Source organism: Haliaeetus albicilla, chromosome 11, assembly GCF_947461875.1.
Source record: "Haliaeetus albicilla chromosome 11, bHalAlb1.1, whole genome shotgun sequence".
Lineage (NCBI taxonomy): Eukaryota > Metazoa > Chordata > Aves > Accipitriformes > Accipitridae > Haliaeetus > Haliaeetus albicilla.
Genome location: NC_091493.1, coordinates 753649 through 774698, shown reverse-complemented (window position 1 = coordinate 774698; position 21050 = coordinate 753649). Strand labels below are relative to the sequence as shown.

General features: G+C 37.7%; 1 long non-coding RNA gene across 1 annotated transcript in view; it reads right to left on the bottom strand.

The window, feature by feature from the left end:
• Positions 1–5450: 5450 nt before the first annotated feature.
• The window catches only part of LOC138687932 (uncharacterized), a 161166-nt gene continuing 145566 nt past the window's right edge, over positions 5451–21050 (bottom strand). Inside the window, exons 5-6 of the long non-coding RNA XR_011326982.1 lie at positions 6570–6752; positions 5451–6069 (exon numbers count right to left, since the gene is read on the bottom strand). This is a non-coding gene — a long non-coding RNA (uncharacterized lncRNA). The remainder of the gene's footprint in view (positions 6070–6569; positions 6753–21050) is intronic.

Here is a 21050-nt window from a genome sequence, read left to right as displayed (position 1 = left end):
ATACCCTCAGAGACAATAATTCCTGTCGAAACTTGAACAGACAAAGCCTCAAGATGCCATGTTTTATCAGAACATGCAAGCAGGCACAGGCTGGTAATACGTAATGTTCATTAAAAAAAGAAATTATTTCAGAGCACTTGCTCTGAGGTTGCTAGTCTTTCTGATAATTACAGGAAGAATTTTCTGACAACACCCTCCTGCAGCCAGCACAGCACATGGTGTGTCAGTACTAAATACAGTCTGAAGGAATGCCCTTTTAACAAAGAGGCGTCAGGGATTTATGAGAAGAAAGAAGATGTAGGAAAACGTGAGAATGGCTTGAAACCCCAAGTAATCCCAGTTCTATTCTGCACTGATTTGGGAGCTGCAAATAGACAATGCATTGTGCTGCTATTTTCAACAAGCATATCCAAAGAGGCACTGATGGATTTAGTGAGTAAAATTTCCTGCTGCATGTTTCCTCTAAACAGATAACTCAGACTAAACTCCTGTCCCTTCTTTCCTGGTATACTGGTTTTGGCTGGGATAGAGTTCATTTTCTTCACAGCAGCTTGTATGGTGTTATGTTTTGGATCTGTGATGAAAACAGTGTTGGTAAAACAAGTTTGTTATTGCTGAGCAGTGCTTACACAGAGTCAAGGCCTTTTCTGCTTCTCACAACGCCCTGCCAGTGAGTAGTCTGGGGGTGCACAAGGAGTTGGGAGGGGACACAGCCGGGACAGCTGACCCCAACTGGCCAAAGGGATATCCCAGACCATATGACATCATGCTCAGCAATAAAAGCTGGGGGAAGAAGGAGGAAGGGGGGGATGTTCAGAGTGATGGCGTTTGTCTTCCTAAATAACTGTTATGCATGACGGAGCCCTGCTTTCCTGGAGATGGCTGAACACCTGCCTGCCCAGGGGAAGTGGTGAATGAATTCCTTGTTTTGCTTTGCTGGCTTTATCGATTAAACTGTCTTTATCTCAACCCCCACATTTTCTCACTTTTGCCCTTCCAATTCTCTCCTCCACCACACTGAGGGTGAGTGAGTGAGTGGCTGTGTGGCATTTAGCTGCATACCAGGATTAGCCCATGACACCTGGAAAGCTTTAATCTGTAGCTGTAAACCTCCTGACAAAGGAGCTTCATACTGGCTTTTGAGCACTGTATTGAGTCTGGCTGAGATGGAGTTAATTCTCCCTATAGCAGCCCTCGTAGTGCTGTGCATCAGTAGCTAGAAAGGTGTTGATAACACACCAGTGTTTTGGCTACTGCTCTGCTGAGCAGTGCTGGCACAGCATCAAGGCTGTCTCTCCAACGTTTTTGCCTCCCCCTGCCCCCCGGCAAGGCTGGGCAAGATCTTGGGAAGGGACATAACCAGGACAGCTGACCTAAACTAACCAAACAGATATTCCATACCATAAGACGTCAGCTCAGATATAAAAGCTAAGTAAAGGGAGACGGAAGGGGGGCATTTTTGTCTTCTGGAGCAACCACTACATGTGCCGAAGCCCTGCTTCCCAGGAAGTGGCCAGACATTGCCTGCTGATGGGAAGTAGAGAACAACATAATTTGTTTTTCTTCGCTTTTGCGTGCAACCTTTGCTTTTGCTTTATTAAACTGTCCTTATCTTGACCCATGAGCCTTTTGTTATATTTTCTCCCCCCTGTCCAGCTGAGTAGGGAGAGTGATAGAGTGGCTTTGGTGGGCACCTGGCACCCAGCCAGGGTCAACCCACTGCAACCACAATGCATTTCTGCATATTACACTACTGAATGGAAACCCATGGTCTTGTGTTGCTATTAGTAGTTAAATATTTAGCTCTTAAAAGCTACAACTGACCTGGCAGCTCAGAAACATACTCTTTGTCACTACTGGTATTACATACAGACTTACACAGGGTGGTACAGCAGAGGTCTCACTAGTGCTGCCATTTTTTTTCTCCTCATGTTCCAGATGTTACTATCAGCTCTGTACTGATTTGAAAGCAGCTCCAGGGGCTATTATTGAAAAAGCCATAGTTAATCATGAAGAGGAAGAGAAGACAAGACATGGCTGATTTCAAGGAAATCCATTACGTTGGAAATAAGCAGAAAAAAAAGGAAAAAGTAGTTTCCAAGATCTGAGGAGATAGATCACAAGGAAGACAGATGTTTTAATTTTTAGATATGCAACTGATAATCCCTATTTCTCCTTCTTTTCGTTCACCCCTGTTGTCATTTCTAGGAAACTGACTTAGTTTTCAGGAATAATCAGCGATGTCATTCTGAGTTTGGAGATCCCATATGTTTCACCATTAGCTTCTCAGAAAGACAACTCCTTAACATCGGCAAACAGGCTTCCAGCAGACAGACTTAAGATTCTGATATACAACTAGGTCACACTCCACAGCTGTAAAGGCAAACAAGGTCTTCCCAGAAATATGAAGATTCACAAGTGCCTTGCTATAAGCATAAAATACAGAGCAAAAGCAGATTCAAATAAAAGCAGCCTGATGAAAGGCACTAGAAGTAAAATTGAACAAATTTTCTTCTTCCCCAAGACACCATGGATGCATGCGTCCAGAGGTAACTTAAACATCACAATAAAAATGAAATTAATATTAACAAAAAGTGTAAATGTTACCAATTATAGAAAGGGCATGCATCCATAATCCCCAAATCCTGAACTAGATGGTTATCTTTGGGTTCAACTTAGTAGCTTTACTTTTTTTTTCCTTTTTCACTTAAGTTATTTAAAGAGACTTTATATAGATACAGGCTTAGTGTCACTGCTGAAGTATTTGAAGGGGAAATTCATATTGTAACTGCTCAGCAGTGGTAATTTGTGACTAAAGAAACGACCTGGCATGGAGGGCAAAAAGGCCCAACTGCAGAAGGGGTTGAACTGTCTGGAAGCTGGAATGCCAGAGAGGGAAGAACTCCCTGTAAGGGAGTGAAGTTTCCCTTGCTGATGGGGTAAGAAATAGCCACAGCATTGTCTTGTAGAAATGCTGGAATGCCAATGCTCAGGGGCCACCCTTGGGCAGCAGAGCTGACCCTGGGGATGGACCCAACGCTGGGCTGAGGCACCCCATGCCAATGTTCATGGGACTGGTACCAACACAAGTGTAGATAAGGAATCAGCTTGTGATGCATCTTTGCAGACTCCTTGTAGAACCACTTATGACAGTAGGACTCTGTCCAATGCTTGGGTTTTTGTTTTTTTTTAATACTGTATTTAAGCATAAATGTGTGTTTAATTCTCTTCAAGGAGTACAACGAAATTTCCCCAACATATTCCTGAAATTAGGTTCCTGCTGTGAGAGATTATTTTCAGACTGTAAATCTATTTGGAGTGAGTTTGCTCTAACAACATATCTTAAGTTACATAAAGTATTTTTTAAAACTCAAATTACTCTCCCCTCCACCCCAACAAACTCACTCTCACCCATAACTGAATTGCTGCATACATAAAGTGACAGCAAAATGGGAGCCAGATCTCTGTGATACAAAACATTTATCCTCCATTAAACCTCTGGAGTAAATTCTGATGGGCAGTTTTCAGTTGTTATTATTATCTTCTTTTACATTATGCTGTAATACCACGTGCTGTATTTCCTGAATGTGTAACAAATGCTGTTTCTGTGTGATTTGTTTACACCATTGGAAGCTTGCCATCAATAAGCTCCATTCCCCCAGGAAGAGTTAAAGTTGAAACATGAGTGCCGCGTAGGGAGTATACTGGGTAAGCTACTGCACTGACTGTGCAAACCTGCCGTAAAATTAAATTAATATTAAATAAACGTTGGTCTTTATCTATATTATCGTCCTAAAATTGTCACCCTTTGGTCTTTTCCATTCTGTTAAAATTGGGCTATCACTTCTATTCATATTACCCTAAAGGAACTTGCAGAGCTAAAAGCTGGATGAACAAATTCTCTCTGCTACACTAGAACACCTAGGCACGTTTCTCAAGGTTTTCTAGGTGTAGAAGCAGGCGTTCACCCACCATCCTCTTCTTTTCCCCAATTTTGCTTATATCAACTCTCCTAGGATATTGTAACTCAGGATCCTTTTTTGCCCAGAATGTCAGTGATTCATTTTCAAACAGTCCTTTCTTTTTCCTAAAGTTCTAGCTCTCTTATGTTTTACTGTCGTGAGAGTCTCATTGTTAAAAGTACTGTCGGAGAGCTCCATGGATTTTTTTTCTTCCTTTATTTTACTATGACTGCTAAATTATAAGACTCTGATCTTGAGGGGCATGAACAAAAATAATTCTCTTTCTTTGTCTTCCCTTCTCCTCATACACCGCTTCTAAAGAATATCAGTTCCCCTTGGGTGATCATGAATTTCAGTGCTCCCAAAAGAGAGATATGCAGACTGGAAAAACCAAAAAAGTTGGGTTTTTTTAACAGCTTGTTGGCAACAGCTTTATTTAAACTCACCTTGCCATCACCTGTTACCATTTCCAATATGCCAGGTCTAATAGAAAAGATTCATTCATTCTGAGGCGGGGAGGAACTCCTGTGTAATATGGGTCACAGAACCTTGCATAACAATTTCTGCGTTACACCTGTAAGCTTCTACATAAGCCATACCATATCTTTATTAAAGGGATACAACCTTGACTCAAACATTGCAAATGTTGGATGATTTGCCTCTTTTCTGGCTGGTTATTCTAACAGTTTAACTATGCTTGGTACTGAAAGACAAGAGTAGAGTAGGCAATGACTGTGTATGAGGGTTCTGTAACTGCCTCTTCCGATGGTCAAATGGGTCAAGTTTCCAAAGTAAGTTTGTGAACGTTATTTATTTAATTTTATATACATAAATAATAACTCATACACAGAAAAAAGTGTGGCAGTGTAAGTTGCCTACAAATGGGAAATGTTTACTAGCAGCCCCATATAGTTCTCATTAAGAATCATAATGCGGAGAGTGAAAGAGTATACAAACTGATTTTCTACAAGCCAAACTCTCTAATTAATCCTGTATTGTGTCTATTGACATTATTTTATCAATGTCAATGCAGATTTTATGTCTGTTGATGGTGATTCAGCAAACACAGAATGTTCTGAAAAAGTGGGAGACCACCAGCATACAAACTGCTTGAATTAAAAAATAAATAAATAAAGTTATTCCTGATAATAAATAAAATTTTAAAGTCTCAAAAGCCAAGAATATTCGATTAATCAGAAGTGGAAGAGAAGTTTCCTTCCTGGAAAATTACCGTGGGAGAGAAAAAAAGAATGTATATGGAGTAATGCCAAATATAGGAAATTTCATGTTAATATAACCACGAAAATGAATACAATAGAATCTGTCTCTTCATCAATTATATGAAGGCCATATATACTATACAGCCAGCAGGGCATTTGCACAATTCAAGACTTATTTTACTTTCAGGAAGTGCAGGGAGATACAAAGAAATAACGTTCACAGCAGATCAGCTTCATCTGTTTCCTTAGATTATACTGACTAGTTAATAAGTAACATCACCGTATGTGGTTGCTGTAATGTAAGTGCTATTAGTACGTATATTTCATCTACTCTGGCAGTAGACGGAGTAACATAAATTATTGTTGCTAAATCAAAATTGGGTCGGCCAGTTTAGGAGATTTTGAGAGCCAGAACTTCTTTTCCAAGGATTCATAGTACACAAATGGCATATTATTTGTCATAAAGAACCTTAAGAGGGGCAGACATTGTTTAAAGCCTTTTGCGGATATTTGAATAATCTACTTTAACAATCAAACTTTCTGCTTCGTATCATTAGATTATGGTCAAAACCAGCCATTTTAATTCATTCAACATTGCCTAGTTTTTTCACCTTTCTTCAATCCAGCATAAATCTAACAACTAAAATACTATTTGATGGGCCACCAGGTCATGGAAAAATTGTAACATTGTTTTGATGGACTGAAGTCGTGTTCTATGAGCATAATTACTATGTCTTTGTGGCATCTGACAGCGATACATACTCACCTAGCTGGCCTACTTGCTTGATGATGAAAAGGACTCAATAGTATTGCTGGCTCTGCTCTAGTGACCTGTTCTGTGATGCTCAACAGGTCCAAGTTACCTCTTTGTGCCTTATTTTGCTTACCTGCAGAAAGACAAAAACCCCATACGTTCCATTAGGACTCTCTAAAATCTACAAGTGAAAATAATGTTGTGATTTTATTTATTAATAAACATTTATTATCCTTACTAACAGAACATACAGAAGCTCTATTAGTACTGCATAAACTCATAGTACCATAAGACAATTTTACTGCCATAGACTGTAAGTTTGAACAAGTATATATAAACAAATTAGCAAGACAACTGTGAGCATTCACAGTATATGAATTAAAATCTCTTAACTACTTGGTCTCTAAAGCAATTCTTTTAAGTAATACATAACTCTGAGCACTGGCAACAGATACCAACAGTTACATGCAAATATCAAATAGAGAAGCTTCCTTAATAATTATTTTGCCTAGTTTTTAGAGTAGAAGAATTGATGATGTAATATGGAGCAAGACACCTCTGACAACTCATGCATCATTTGAGCAATTTTATAGGAACTGTCCCCCTATTGTTTCTGTGAGCTTTCAGCCTTACCAAGAGCTGGTAATTGTATAATCCATATAATCCAGTTGTTCTCCACATTACCAGATGTTGGCTGATACAATGAAGTAACTAATTCCAAAAAGTGGCTCCTTACTGCTTTACTTCTGCACTTCCTGTACACAGGGTTCATTCTTCCTGCCACTAATTTCTCAAGTGCCAAGCAACTGAGAGACACTAAAAAAAAGACATAAGCATGTCATTTACTTACTGATTTTTTTAAAAACTCTGGTAAAAAATACTCTGTTTTGTTGCTAAACTCTTCTGAATATATGAAAATTTGGATAAATACAGTTAACTTTTCTGAATATTAGAAGAATTACAATAGTGACGCTATAAACCATAAGGGTTTCAAGTGCAGGGCTTCACTGACCCTGAAGTAATGCGCTCACTCTCTCACAGATTTCCCCTCTCCCCGACAAATTTCCCCAGCACAAAGTCTATCATGCTGTTATTACATTACTTTGAACAGTGCAGCTTGTTGCAAACAATTTTACTGATTAATTCATTTGGCCTGATTGAGTGAGAACAGAGCAAGAGACATCTTCATCCTCATGCTCATTAGGCTGAACTGGATTTTACAGGACAGCAGTAGATACTGGGAAATCATTTGCAATTTCAAAGCCTGAAATTTTGCCATGTCTTTGAAGGGAGTAAAGTAGGGGAAGGCTCTTTTTGTCTCATCCCCCCCCAGGCAGCTTCTTACAATGAGCAAATATAGAGGAAACCTCTGTTTTCTGCTAGCACCACTTTTTCCATTAGTATCAAAACATGAAACCCAAAGGTCCCACTAGATGACAAATGACACTCCTCTTGGACGCATGCATCTGAAGAAGTGGTCAAGTCAGTCTTACAGAGAACTTCTAAAGAGATGGTACTTGTTATTATAAGAGCAGATTCTCATTCTTTGGTGTCCCATTATAGCCCCTTCTCTCCTTTTGAGCTCTTAGGCTCTTATAACGAGAAGTGCACTTGCCATCTAACTTCCTGCTTTCTATGTTGTTCAACATTTACAATGTTCTTCAACACATTTGCCTATGCTCAGTGAAAAGAAGTTAATCAGTCAAACCAACTGTGGGAAATAATAAGTTCTTCACCTGATCAAGTCTGTTATTTAATGATGTAGAAGATGAGGGGATCCTTATTCAGGAAGTCAATAAATTATGGATTCTTCTTACATAGACAACTACTCATGAGTTAGAGATACTTACCCTTACTAGAAATTAAAGAGCAAGGGTCCTACATTTTACATTAATTAGAGCAAGGTTTCTACTCCTTTTCCTCTTAAAAATATAGTCAAGTTAATAAACACTGGCATCCTCATAATGAAATTATAAAAGTGAAAATTCTACAGGAAAGCTTGATTACATTTTAATTAATTTAATAGATGTTTAATGTAATAAATTTAAAAGGAGAAAGAAAATAGTGTACTACTATATTTGCCAAATTCATTGCCTAAAAGGGATATGTTACTACTTTAAAAAATATTCTTTTTTATCCCCTCTACATAGTGAGCTTTTTTGATCGGCTACTTATTCTTGAACAGCTATAATTGAATAGCAAACATCTTTAGTTAAATTATTTTCTAAAGAATGTTCATGGTATTTTCCTCCTCTGCAGATTCTGAATTATATTTTCTTTGTAGAAATAAAAGATACATGAAAACAAGTCAACCCTGCAAACCTTTCTTTAGCTGCATCCTCACCTTTGGAACAAATCACTTGAGTGAAGATGAATGGTATGAATCAAGACTGCATTTGGAATAAACTCACTTCAGTTACACATGCTTAGAAGACCCCAGAAAGTATTAATATATTGATCACAATTGTTTGAGATAATGGCCAAGAAACTCTCTTGGCACCCATGGCACTAGCAAAATCTTTAGAAAACATAGTTCACTGCTTAATAAGACTTTACAATCCAAGACAAAAAGAGAGTGAGAAAAAGAGGAGAAAGAGACTATTTGCATTAATAGCAATGAAAGGAAATTAAAATTCTTGAGGCATTTCCTCCCCCCACGAAACATCTTCACAAACATAAAAACATTCAGAAGGCACCAGTGCCTTGCAAACTTCAAAGCTCATCTTCTGGGATATTTGGAAATTCCTGACTTATGTATTTATAACTACTAAAATTATCCAGAATAGCACAACCTGCCCTTCTCCAAACTAACCAAAACCCAAGCATGGGAAATGTTTCCTTTTTCACCAACAGCATTTTGGATATAAGAACAGTAACAAGTCAGCACTTTTTGTCTGATCACAGACAATTAAATACCAACTAAGAACAAAATGCTGAAAGATGCACTGCCTCCAGGTGTTGCCGTTTTTATGACATATTACTCATATGGCCAGATTTTCAAGAATTCTCTTCCATTTAGGCATCTATAGCGAAGGAAAGATTTTTCAAAACAGATTTTCCCCCACCAGAACAAGAAGCAATAGCACATCTTAGCATCTTCTGAACAGAAAGCCCTTTCCCAGGAAAAAGTATCTGTAGAGAAAGTACTTAGTTCTGTCTGGCCCTGTATGATGATCATCATTTTAATAAGAATGAAAACACAAGCATGACAGAGAAGATGCCGTTCGTCATCAGATGATATGCATGACAGCACGTGCACCCAGGTAACAGTTAACAAAACCCAATTTTGCACCAATAGTGGCTCTAAGCTGGATATTTTAACTCTGCAGCTTATTCAGGTAGGTAGTTAGGGACTTCGTTGTTCTTTAAAGCCTTCCTAGTCTCATTCCTTAATATTAGAAAAACAACCCTCAAATCCTTTGCATTGACGCATATAACTTCTGAGACATGCCTGATCCATGGGACGTTATACCTTCATCAATATACAAATGTCATGTCAGTTAACTTCATTAAATACAATTCCATTGCTCCTAGGTTGTTTTTTCATATCTTATTCTACCTTTTTTCCTTGGTTCACATTTTCTTATGTTGCCTTTAATATACCAACTTAAGCTATTGCTTAACAGTGCTACTGCTTAGCAGAGGTTTACTGCTAAGTATCTTAAACAATTACCTATCATTAAGCAGGTGTGAAGGTAGAATTGAACTTGTTGGGATGAACTGCTGGATAAATACTTAGCCAACATAAATAAATCCATAAGAAATTGATCTTCAGTACCTTACGTGAATTACATCAATAAACCACAAGCATGTTGTGTTAACTCAGAAGTCATATACAATCCTGAGTTATCTACATTTCATTGACTCATGTCCATAGATCACACTAAACGCAAAAAAACTTATAAAAGCATAAAAATGCAGTACAGAATGAAAAACCTAAATGTCTAAAAAACCAACTGGTGCAGCCACTTTACTATATAATATAAACAAACAAGCATACAATACTTGAGGTGGGAATAAAATGTGACAGAACATTATTGAGTTGTTATAGGCAAACAGCTTGAGCTGTGCAACTTAGAATCCAAACAGGCAGCATTCCCCTGCTTGCAAGAACTCAGTAAGGTCTGGAATGCACTCCTTTAAAGGATGGAAATTGTCAGACTCTTCTCAATCCATGTATCGCTCTGGTTTTGTGAAATTTCACTGGGGATTTCTAATAGTGTGCTTTCATTAACACAAGAAAGATATCTAGGACAGCTTGAGAAAATTAATCTATCTCCTGGTTTCTAATGCCCTTTCCCAAACCAGTCCTTTCAGCTCTTACTCTACAGATAACAAAACAAACAAGACCTTTGCAGGTTTCATATGCAGACAGGCAGAGAACATATTCTTAACCTAGTAAAACCAATTAAAAACATAAACAAAAAGGGAAGATGTCTTCCAAGTGTTAAACTCCAATCCCCTTACAACCCTCCATCTGGACTCACTTCCAGCAACCTAGATGACCCCTTCATTGTCTATCTGCACCCTTTCCTACAAGTAGCAGCCTCTATTCTCCCAGATGCCTCTCGCAATTTTTTATGACACTGGGTAGAGTAGAATGGCTATAAAGAAGTACTAAACCATTTTACCACCAACTGTTCCATGAGAATTGTTGCTGTTGGGTCTAAGAAAGTCAAGGAGAAGGACAGAAACCTGGTTTAAATATCCCAGCGGGTACCAACTGAGCTGGCAACATTGATATAGGCACCTCTGTTTCTGACAGTGATCAGGCACCAAAACATCCAGTGAGCTTGTAGAGAGGAAAGTTAGAGGCTTCCTAGATTACACATCACCAAAATGTGGTGTTTGGAGGTCTCAGTGATAGGCTTATGCACTTAATGACTTTTGCAGGACTGACTCTTCACTTATTTCAAGTTAAACTAATGACAAAATATCACATAAGTTAGTTCAGGCTTAGTTTTCAGATATTTGCACAAGGAAAATTTCTAGAGAATATCATCAACAATTGTGAGACTTCTGTCTCATGCTGAACATCAGTCTCACAAAGCATCCTTTGAAATCAGTACAAAAAGTCTACCTTTGAAGTAGCAGGATTTTTGGTTACTTGTAGCTGCCTGAGTTTTCTACTTGATTTTTCATTTCCTCTAGCTGTGAACAACACAGAAGAAAGAAAAATATTAAGACATTTTCTGCCATCTAGGTTCAGTTCTCAGACCTATGACTTATGCAGGAGATGACGAACAGGAATCTAAACACAAATGTAGAATGAAGTAAACATCTAAAATGCATACGAGAAGAGGGGATCGCTTCCCTTGATTGATACTGCCATTTAATGTAGCTTTAAATTAATGGCCTGTTATTTATGTAATTGATTCCTACAAGTTGACCCCTTTTATTATCTTTCTCCAAGGATTTAAAATATTGGGAAAAAAAAGCTATTCCACAGCTTGTGAAGTTACAGAGAAAAGATGTTATTGCTTATCAGAGGGAAGCAGACAGGGTGATTTTCATAACACCCAGCTATTTCAGTACAGTAACAGTTAATTTTACTTAAACCATCTTTCTTTCCCATCTTTTTGCTTCCACTCTTCTCCTATCCTTACAGCACCAGACATTAGAACAGTGAATGGAATGCAAAGCTCTTTCTGCCCTAGCAACTCTCTGGCTGACCTTAAAAGATTAACTCTGAGAAGCAGTAAACATCAGGTCACACCTGAGAGAAGATGCCATCATATTTACGAATGAGGAACCTGAGGTATACACAATTTTACATTCTTAAATAAATAGCAAAGTTGAACTCAACAGGTCTGGTATGTGCTTCAGCATTATACTTTACTACAGTCCACAACTGCAGGCATCTGATAAACTGAAGCAAGTTCAGCAGATGGCCATCAAGATGGTCAGGGGCTGGAGCATTTGTCCTGTGAGGAGACACAGGTTTGTTCTGCCTGGAGAAGAGGTGGCATTGGCTTAATAGCACCTAACAGCAGCCCCTCCAATTTGGAGGGATGGTGTAAAACACATGGTAGAAACAAGGGTAGGAAGCGGGGTGAAAAGGTGTTTGGCTGAAGCTGAGCCTGTGGAAGGGGGAGGAAAGGTATTTCTCTAAGGGTTAAATTGTTTGTATGTTCTTTTTTTCTCAATATATGATTCAGGAATTAAGTTTGTGTTAATTGCCAATAAATGAAGTAAAATTCCATGAGTCAAGCCAGCTTTCTCCATGATAAATATGCTATGATTTAATGAACTATATGCTTATCCTTATATTAAATTCAGATTAATTTTAGAAGCCTACTGCTGCATAAAAATACTTTCTCTCAATGCCAAGGTGCATGCACGTTTCACTACAGGAGTAAAATTAGCCCACGCCAACACTGTACAGCACAATACAAACTGATAATGACTTTCCAAATGATAAAAACTGTGTGCTTGACTGCATATGCATTAACTAGACAGTACTAGTATTGTCATTAGTATTATTATTCCCTCTGAAGTACCAAAGGTAGATATTTTCTTGAAGTGTATAGTTAACATGCTTGGAAGCTGCATCCACTAATAAAGGATTATTAATAGAAAAAATCACATGCTACTAAAAACTTCACAACAAAGTTAACTCTAAGGTGGACACCGGAAAATTAAATAAAGTCAAATTTGATAGTGAAAAACTGCTTTTCAGTGAAGAGAAAAAACTGATGATATATGGTGCAAAATGTTTGTAGTTAAAGTTATTTTAATTATGTGTTACTGAAAGTTTGTTTACCAAAATGACAATTTCCTACCTAGCCAAAAAAAAAAAGGGGGGCGGGACGGGACACACGACCACGACGGGGGACGGGGGACAGGACAACAGTGGTACTAGCCTTATCAGAAACCACAGCTGTGAGGTCTGAAAGTACTAACAAATTCCCTTGTGTCAGTAAAATGACAAGAACTGATTCTTATGAACTATTAATAAGCCCATACTTACAAGTATTTAAGCAATGCTCTCTCTACTCAGAGCTGTCAGACATAAGGTGACAGAGAGAAGAAATTATTTCAATGATTAAGCCCTACATACTGCTCACTTTGGATATCAACCAAGACATGTGTCTCATGTTTGGTTTATTCTGATGGTTTCTGAAAATTCTAGATACTGCAGTTATTAATAATGAAATTCAGTTTTCAGGTAGGCTCCAACCTGCCCGATGTGATATTGCTGATCATTTCTGTCCTCAGTTCTGTCAGGATCCAAAAACTTGGCAGTCCTCTGACTGCTATTACATGATCTGTTAAACATGACCAGAACAGGCCTCAACTCAAACACAGTCCCTGAAGTAGTAGCATCACCATCTTCTAAAAAGTTAAGCTTATACAGTGTGGAATAAACATATGTTCTATTCCATCTGTTATGTGAGAATATTCATGTTACAGATAATTCTCAGGTGGATAGCAAACTCTCCAATGAAACTTGTTCATTTTGCATGGACTTATCAAGATTTGGTAAAGCCAGAAAGAGAACAAAGGAATAAACATGACTAATCTCACAGTTCAGCATGGGGAAGTGATGGAGACCTGGCTTCCTCTATGCCCTCAAGAAAACTTTTAAGTAACTTATCCCACATATCCCACATTACTAACCTTGTCAGTCTACAGAATTCCATTGGAGAGGGAAGAGCTGGATTTCAATCTTTGCTGTCAGTGCTCCTTGTCCCAACTGCTCAGCATTTCAGGAACCAATTGACAAAACACTCGAGACATCCTTGCATTTAGTGTGATGGGGCAAGAGCTGGGCAGGAACTTCCTATTTGTCTGCTACAGGTATGTCAAGACGGTTCCAATGGAAATGCATGGATATGTCCACAAATGTGGGGTTTTGAGCTTTTTTTGCCCCAAATAACTCCTATATCATACAGAATAACTCAGGTTGGAAGGGACCTTAGGAGGGCTCCAATCCAACATCCTACTCGGAGCAGTCAGCTGTGGGGTCAGGCCAGGCCAATGCTTTCCCCACAGGGAGTGATTCCATAGCCTCCCTGTTACCACCTGTCCTAAAGGCTGGTTGACAAAACTAGCATATTTAGCTGTATTTGCATGAGGGTAGTTATCAGGACAGCTATGACAGAACTTTTTTTTTTCACACCACCAAATAGCCAGACCTGTTTAGGATACATTTATAATGCAGATCTCCCACTTGAGCCACTTCTGAAAAATTTGACATCTTTTAAGTTACCTGTGCCTCACAGACCATCACTGGGCTTCCACACATGGTTCTTTGTTTATGTACTGGCTTCCCTAAAGCTAGAGAGCACCTTTGAGCATCACATAGCACAAAAAGCACAGCAATCTGCTCTGGAATATAGAAGGTCTGTTTTACCAGCATGACAGCATCACATCAGCTAACCATGAGAACCATCTGATGTCTCCAGTTTGCTCACAAGCATAGTTTTAAAGATGGCAAAGGAAAAAAACAAGTTAGAAAACAGCCACCACTAGATACTTTTCAAAATACGACATAAGGCTTCAACATTTACCTCTGAAATTTAAACAAGACTGAAATAAATCCTACTGTGTATCACATTTAGATACATTCTTTAGCATGTCATCTTAGACTTCAGAGTTCTTTTCCACAGTTCAATTAAAAGATTCAAAAGAAATAAACATGTACTTTGCCTTTTTATTATACCTTTGTAGAAAAGGGATAATAGTAAACTTGGAATTTAAAATTTCCAGTGTAGTGTGGTCTTCCACATCACCATTTAGCTTCTAGTTACGGCTGTCATGTAAACAGCTCTTAATATGCCTGCAAGTTCTCAAAAATAACAGATCAGTGACATCTAGTTGCAAAACAATTAGCTTTGCAATTTAGGTCAAGTAAATATGATGTAGCTATACTATATGTACCTGCATGGATTGGTACATGTACACATATGAATACAAAGAGAGGGAAAGGGAGTGACCACACACACCGTGTTATTCTGACACTATGCAATCAAAAATTAATTAAAAGGATCCATGCAAGTTTATTAGCTATTCTCCAGTTTACATTTATTGACGCATTCTTCCTCAATAAGTAAACTGCATCTCTTAGAGCTTCTGAATTCAATGTAAGGGGAGGAAAAAATAAAAAAGAAGAAATATTTTCTAGAGAACTATCAGACGTATTCTTTAATGGATATTCTTTAATCAATGTCTTTGTTTAAAAACAGTAGTATAAAATCATTATTAACACAAGTACTGGTGATCTACATTCCATTAGTCCATAAAACTTGATAAACTATCAATAGTTCAACTGTCATCAGCATTTTTTTGACTGCTTTATGATACAGATAGATTGAGTAGGCTGAGCTTTAATTCCAGTTTTGTAATAATGCCCCTGGTAAATGTGACCTGGCTTTCAAATCACTGCAGCTGAAAAAATTAAAACATATTTTACTGTGAAAGAGCATAAACAAATCATTTTCACTTCACACTACTAGCATTCATTTTATTTTTTATGCAGGTACTCTTTCTGTACCTTTAAATACTTTACTGATTATTTGCCTTCTAGAAATCAGGAATAAGTACCAAGTAAGGTCAGAAATTACTGTCTATGTTTGAACTTTCATAACTGACAGTCTAAAGACTGCATGCATGCTGATGACAAACCTACCTTTGTATATTCTTTATGATAGGAGCTCTAAGCATCTTTTGTTTCTATGGTTCTGAAAATTAACACCATTACATATTCCCCTGAGAAAGTGTGATAACATTTGCCAGTGCACAAACACTCTACTCTTTCTATTTTGCAGGAGGGGAAAGGGTTAGAATAATTCAGGAGAAAATAAACCTAGGTGAGTAATAGCAGGTTGATTTACATAAGAAATTACTAAATCTTGTCAGCTAATGTAAGCTTTAACTCAAATAAAAACCCCAGATAGTAGGTATAGGAAATAGATTTTCAGAATGAGCAGAATAGTAATGAAAAAATGTCTATGGGGTTTTATTAAAAATGCATTGAAGAGGACCACTGTCTTAACATTGAACAGAAAACCTGATAGCAGATGAAGTAATAGCTATTATTTGTAATTATGATCAGTATAACAGTAGTACTCAAGGATTCCACCCTGCTCATCAAGCATACACAGTGGAGAGAGCCCCAGACCCGCAATTTTAAGCTACATACAAGAAAACAAAAGGGCAAAAGGAAGGAGTTATTACTGTTATTTTAATGATGGAGAACCGAGGCATGGAACATCAGTGCAGTCCAGAGTTAATGCTTACAGGTCACATAATGTATCTCTAAAATTTTAACATCGCTCTAGGTCATTAGAAATGAATACTTCAAGACATTCCAGCAAATAACTCTACATGAACAGGACAAATGTATTCATCATTTGCATTTTCAGATGGCTTAAATTTGACCTGTGTTCCTGTGTCCAGTGTTTCCTATTTGCTGCAGCTAGATCTTTTATAAAAACATCTAAAAAATAACCAAAACAATAACCAAAACAAAAAAAAAGCACATTCTTCCGTCTTGGATTTTAATTAAGACATTGCAGAGAAAATCTCCCTTCAAAAGTACCACTGGAACTGGTAAGTGGGTGATGACAGAAGGCTAATTTAAGTAAAAACAATAACGCAAGACAACTATGTAAATGTAGTGCCCATAAAATGCCTCTTCTCTATTTTATCATTTAATTAAGAACTGAATCTTACCAAAAAATCATTCTTCTGTGCAGAAAAAAGGTTTATTAGATCAAAAGCATACGCTCTTTTTCTTTTCATCACTACTTTTCAGCACAGTATTATTAAATACTTCATAAATTCAGATTAGAAATTGAGCAGTTCATTGGAGGCACTTAAGGCCAATTATTAATAATAATCTAAACCACTCAAATACCACTGACGTTAAAACTTAAGAAGTAATTATAAAGTACACCACCAAGGTGGAGCAAAAGAAATCATGATACTACCAGTTCCTTCACTGTACTTTATATTTTAATCATTACCATTCACATGCAAGATCTTCATATTCACACAGTCCCAATAATAGCATTTTCACTCTGAAAGTTAAGTTCTGGCTTGCAGTCTATACTTAGTCCTCTTGGTTCCAGCACTCTTGACTCCTTACCAGCTGGTTGATAATACTTAACAGGTAATAAGCTCCACTAACAGAAAAGAAGCTCTAGCTCTCCTCTCTTTATTGATTTTTTCCTAGTTGATCTCAATCCGTACAAACAAAACAATCAAACAAAACACAACCCTCATTAACAGCAACAACAACAAAAATTCAAAATAATGTGAACAGGTATCTGTTAGCAAATCCACATTCTTGTCAGAATATGTATGTATGCCTTCTCAGCTCCCTGTAGGATAAGATAGCAATCAAATTACTTATATTTCTCTTTTCTTCCTACTAAGCCTTTCTTCATGAGTAAGATGGCAGTGCTTTGAAAGGTATGATTTTGCTGCAGTATCTTTGTACAGCTAAAATGAAAGCAGCCTGTGTGCCTGAAGGATTTCCTAAAGAGCCTATACCTGTGGAGAAAAGAAGAGACTCCTGCAGACCCAGTGGGTTGAAGTACAGAGTCTCTCTTCAAATACAGGGTGTTACAACGGACTTCATACAACTTTGTAAAGGAAGTTTGGGAGAGTGTGGAGAAACTCGTCAGAAAATTTGGTTGGGGATCACGCTTATGACCTGAAAACTCTCCCATCTATTTATCAAAGGTCATAGTGATCATCTTTACAAAGAATAAAAAGGGAATAATGTACCCAGAAGCACAAGGGTTGGTCCTAGAGAACTTAAGGAGTGCAAGGTTCAAATATTGTGGGCAAGTAGCCAATGAGGAGTAGAGTATGTTTTGAAAGCACAGCATTTGAAAATACAGAGATTCAACTCATCTGAAGATGATGGCAGAGAAGACCACTAGGTGAACCTTTACCGAGTTGAAGAAGAGTCCTAATTCCTTCAGCTCCAGGAGCTAACAAAGATGACTGAAACTGAAGAATTTTTTTCTAATTTCTGCTGTTCAACAGAGCAGACCAAAAATATAAATCATCATTCCAGTCCTCCAGAAAGTCTTTTATTCCAAGGATTTTATATATTAATACATGACCAAATGAACTGAATAAAAGGCCTGCCTCCTGTATCATTAGGAAGGGAAAAATACAGGAGATAACAGATTGCTATTAGTTTTAAATCATATAGATCCATTGAAAACAATGGAATCATGGCACTGTAAAACCAGAGTTAGGCAGCAGGTAGTTATTCAGGCTCAATAACATCGACATCTGTTAGCACAATGATCAAAGACGACAAATATCTTAACAAAACACTCAGCTGGGGAGGAATGATGCCGATTTACTTGAGCTGAAGAATGATGTTCTGTGTTTGACTGGAGACAAAGCCCTATTCCACACCAGATACAACAGTGAACATTTTAGTTTCTACTATGCAAGCACTTTATTTCTAGTTTACATTACATGTTGCTTGTAAAGCTCACCATATCCCAAGGTATTTTTCAACCTTGGGACCTGCAGTCTGCTACAAAAAGCTTTACTTTTCCCTTAAAAAGAAAAAAAACCAACCAAAATCAAACAAAATTTATGGGTTTTGGGGTTTTTTTTTTTAGAGTTGTAACAATGAAAGAGCTTGGAGTACCGAACTGTGAATAAAACACTCTACTACTTTGGCAGATCCTACAGCATGTTTTAATTGACGCATGTCACTTCAAGCAGGTCTTAAGGTCTGTTGACTTGCATGGGCCACCACTTCTGCACTTGGCTCTGGACTCGCATGCTACATAGGAATGCAGTGAGTGTTTTAGAAAGGCAGTTGATTTACTATCAGTCTACAAAACCAATATAAATAAAACAAAATATTTTTGATAGGAAACCTGAAGACTTTCCCTAACAGATCCCAGCATCATATCAGTGATGCCTTGTGGACCTTCTCCTTTACCAAAGTTCAACTGTTTAGGCCAATTCCCTTCTCCTTCAGCAATACAGGTGCCTACTTCATTTTGTATCTGCCTTTCTTTACAAAGGCTGTGAAAAGGCAGTTTCCATCACAAAGTTTTATGAAAGTATTGACTAAAACTCCTTTGTCAGTACATACAGTACCAGTTGGCTTCAGGAGGTTATTACTCATAACACGTTTATGGAAAGGAATTTTAAAAAATCTGTAACTTTTTGTAGTGAGGCTCACACAATTCGCTTCTCAATCTCTCAGAAGGTTCTAAAAATAAAACCATGTTTTGTAAGACAGCAGCGTCACATAAATGCTACAAAACAACTTTCACCGTGATATTATTCCTGGGGAAAAAAGGGGAGATTTCAACAAGCTTCTGGACTGAGTGTTTTTCTGCTACATAATTGCAGCCTGTAGCTTTCATCTCCTTCTATTATAATCTTCCACATCTAGCTGTATATACATGAACTTCTGGCAAATCTTTCACCAACCACCACAGTACTGTCTGCAGGTGCAAAAACTTTTAATGCCCTGGAAATCTAGACAATAAATTTGCATAAGCTATTATTGACATTTGTGGGAAAAAATGGTCTGTATTCAACCAGTGTTTCTCCCTCCTTCTCCCTCCCACTCTCCTGGCAACCCTTCATTTCCAGGGTGCTGAAATGGAACATAGATTAGTTGCAAGTAATTTGTTTTCCCTTTTCTTCATGGAATTATCTAACTGCAACGGCTACTGTTAATAACTAATTAAAACTTAAATTGTATAGTCTAAGGACATAGTCACATTAAAATGGAATAGAAAATAACGCCTGGTTGCAAATCCTTTGTTTACAGTGCAGCTAATCATCCCACAGAGCTGGGATAAGAAGGGTCTGCATATTCCCCCGGTAAGAGAAAACGAATGCAAGAGCAAAGGTGGCTGAGTCCTATGAGTTCTAGCTGGCATGGAAGAAGTCTCAATCCAACAGTGTTTTGGTCTGAGGGCAATGGAATCAACTTTGAAGAATACTACCTCATCATGTGCAACACTGTAAAATTGCAGACAGATGCGAGACAACTTGTAAGTTACCTTCACCCTAAGATAAGAAGAGGTCTGATTGTGAGCCTGATGTAAATCTTCTTAGGCATTGAAAGACTTGGTACTTTTTGCTGCTGTCTGAGCCAGAGATCAATTTCTGGATGACCTTGATCTTGAGAAGATGTCTTGAAGGATCGGTCTAAGATCTAACATTTCAATCCTAGAATTGAAATTTCCTTTCATGTGCATTCTGTGGGCCTGGATGCTTAAAAGACTGGCAGATGCTCCATGTAAAAATATTTCTTTTCACTTGGGAAGAAGAATTCCACATCTGCCAGTTAAAAATATTTCATGAGAATATAAGGAAGTCATTGTACAGGATCAGGGGTCTACTTAGTCTAATTTGCTTTCTCATAGGACCAGATGCTATGGATGCAAAAAAAAAAAAAATAATCTTAGTTCTGGTATTTGGTATCTCTGCAAATATAATCCATCCCCTTGTGCGTGAGTTGTAATTGTCTTTCATTACATGATCACAACTGTTTTTCCCAAAGAACTCTAGCCTCAGTTATTGCTGAGAGTGAATGCTGGTCAATTAAGCACCCAGCAGGTATTATTTTGTTTAATCCTTATTGTTCTTTATAAGACGTGTTAACGTGTCAGAATATTTATTGCACGCTATTCAACCATTAGTTTAATGACAGAATGATTAATGCTGGATGAACTTTTCTGTGTCTCTCATCCTTGTATTACTTCAACACTTCGCAAAAAAGTAATGGATTAATCTGTAATGTACCCCTATAAAATGATACTGAATTATCATCCCTAATTTACAGAAGAATTAAAAGAGAGAAAATCATCTTAGCACTGAAAGGTAAGTAACCTTATTTGGATGGAGCTTCTGAAAATCAGATCTTAGGTTTGGTAAACAAAACTAAAGTACACGCCATTAGAAATCCCTCCTGTTGTCTAGTCCAAGTGACAATTTGCAGAATGCAGATGCTCTACTGAATGGAAAAACCAAAAATCAGCTGTGTAGGGCAATCTCTCAAATCAACCTCTGAGATCATCCTCCTTCTTTTCTCTTCTCTTTGATCTACTATAAAACTTAGATTATCTGCAACAAATAGGGCTTAGACTATACCAGACACCTTCTAGT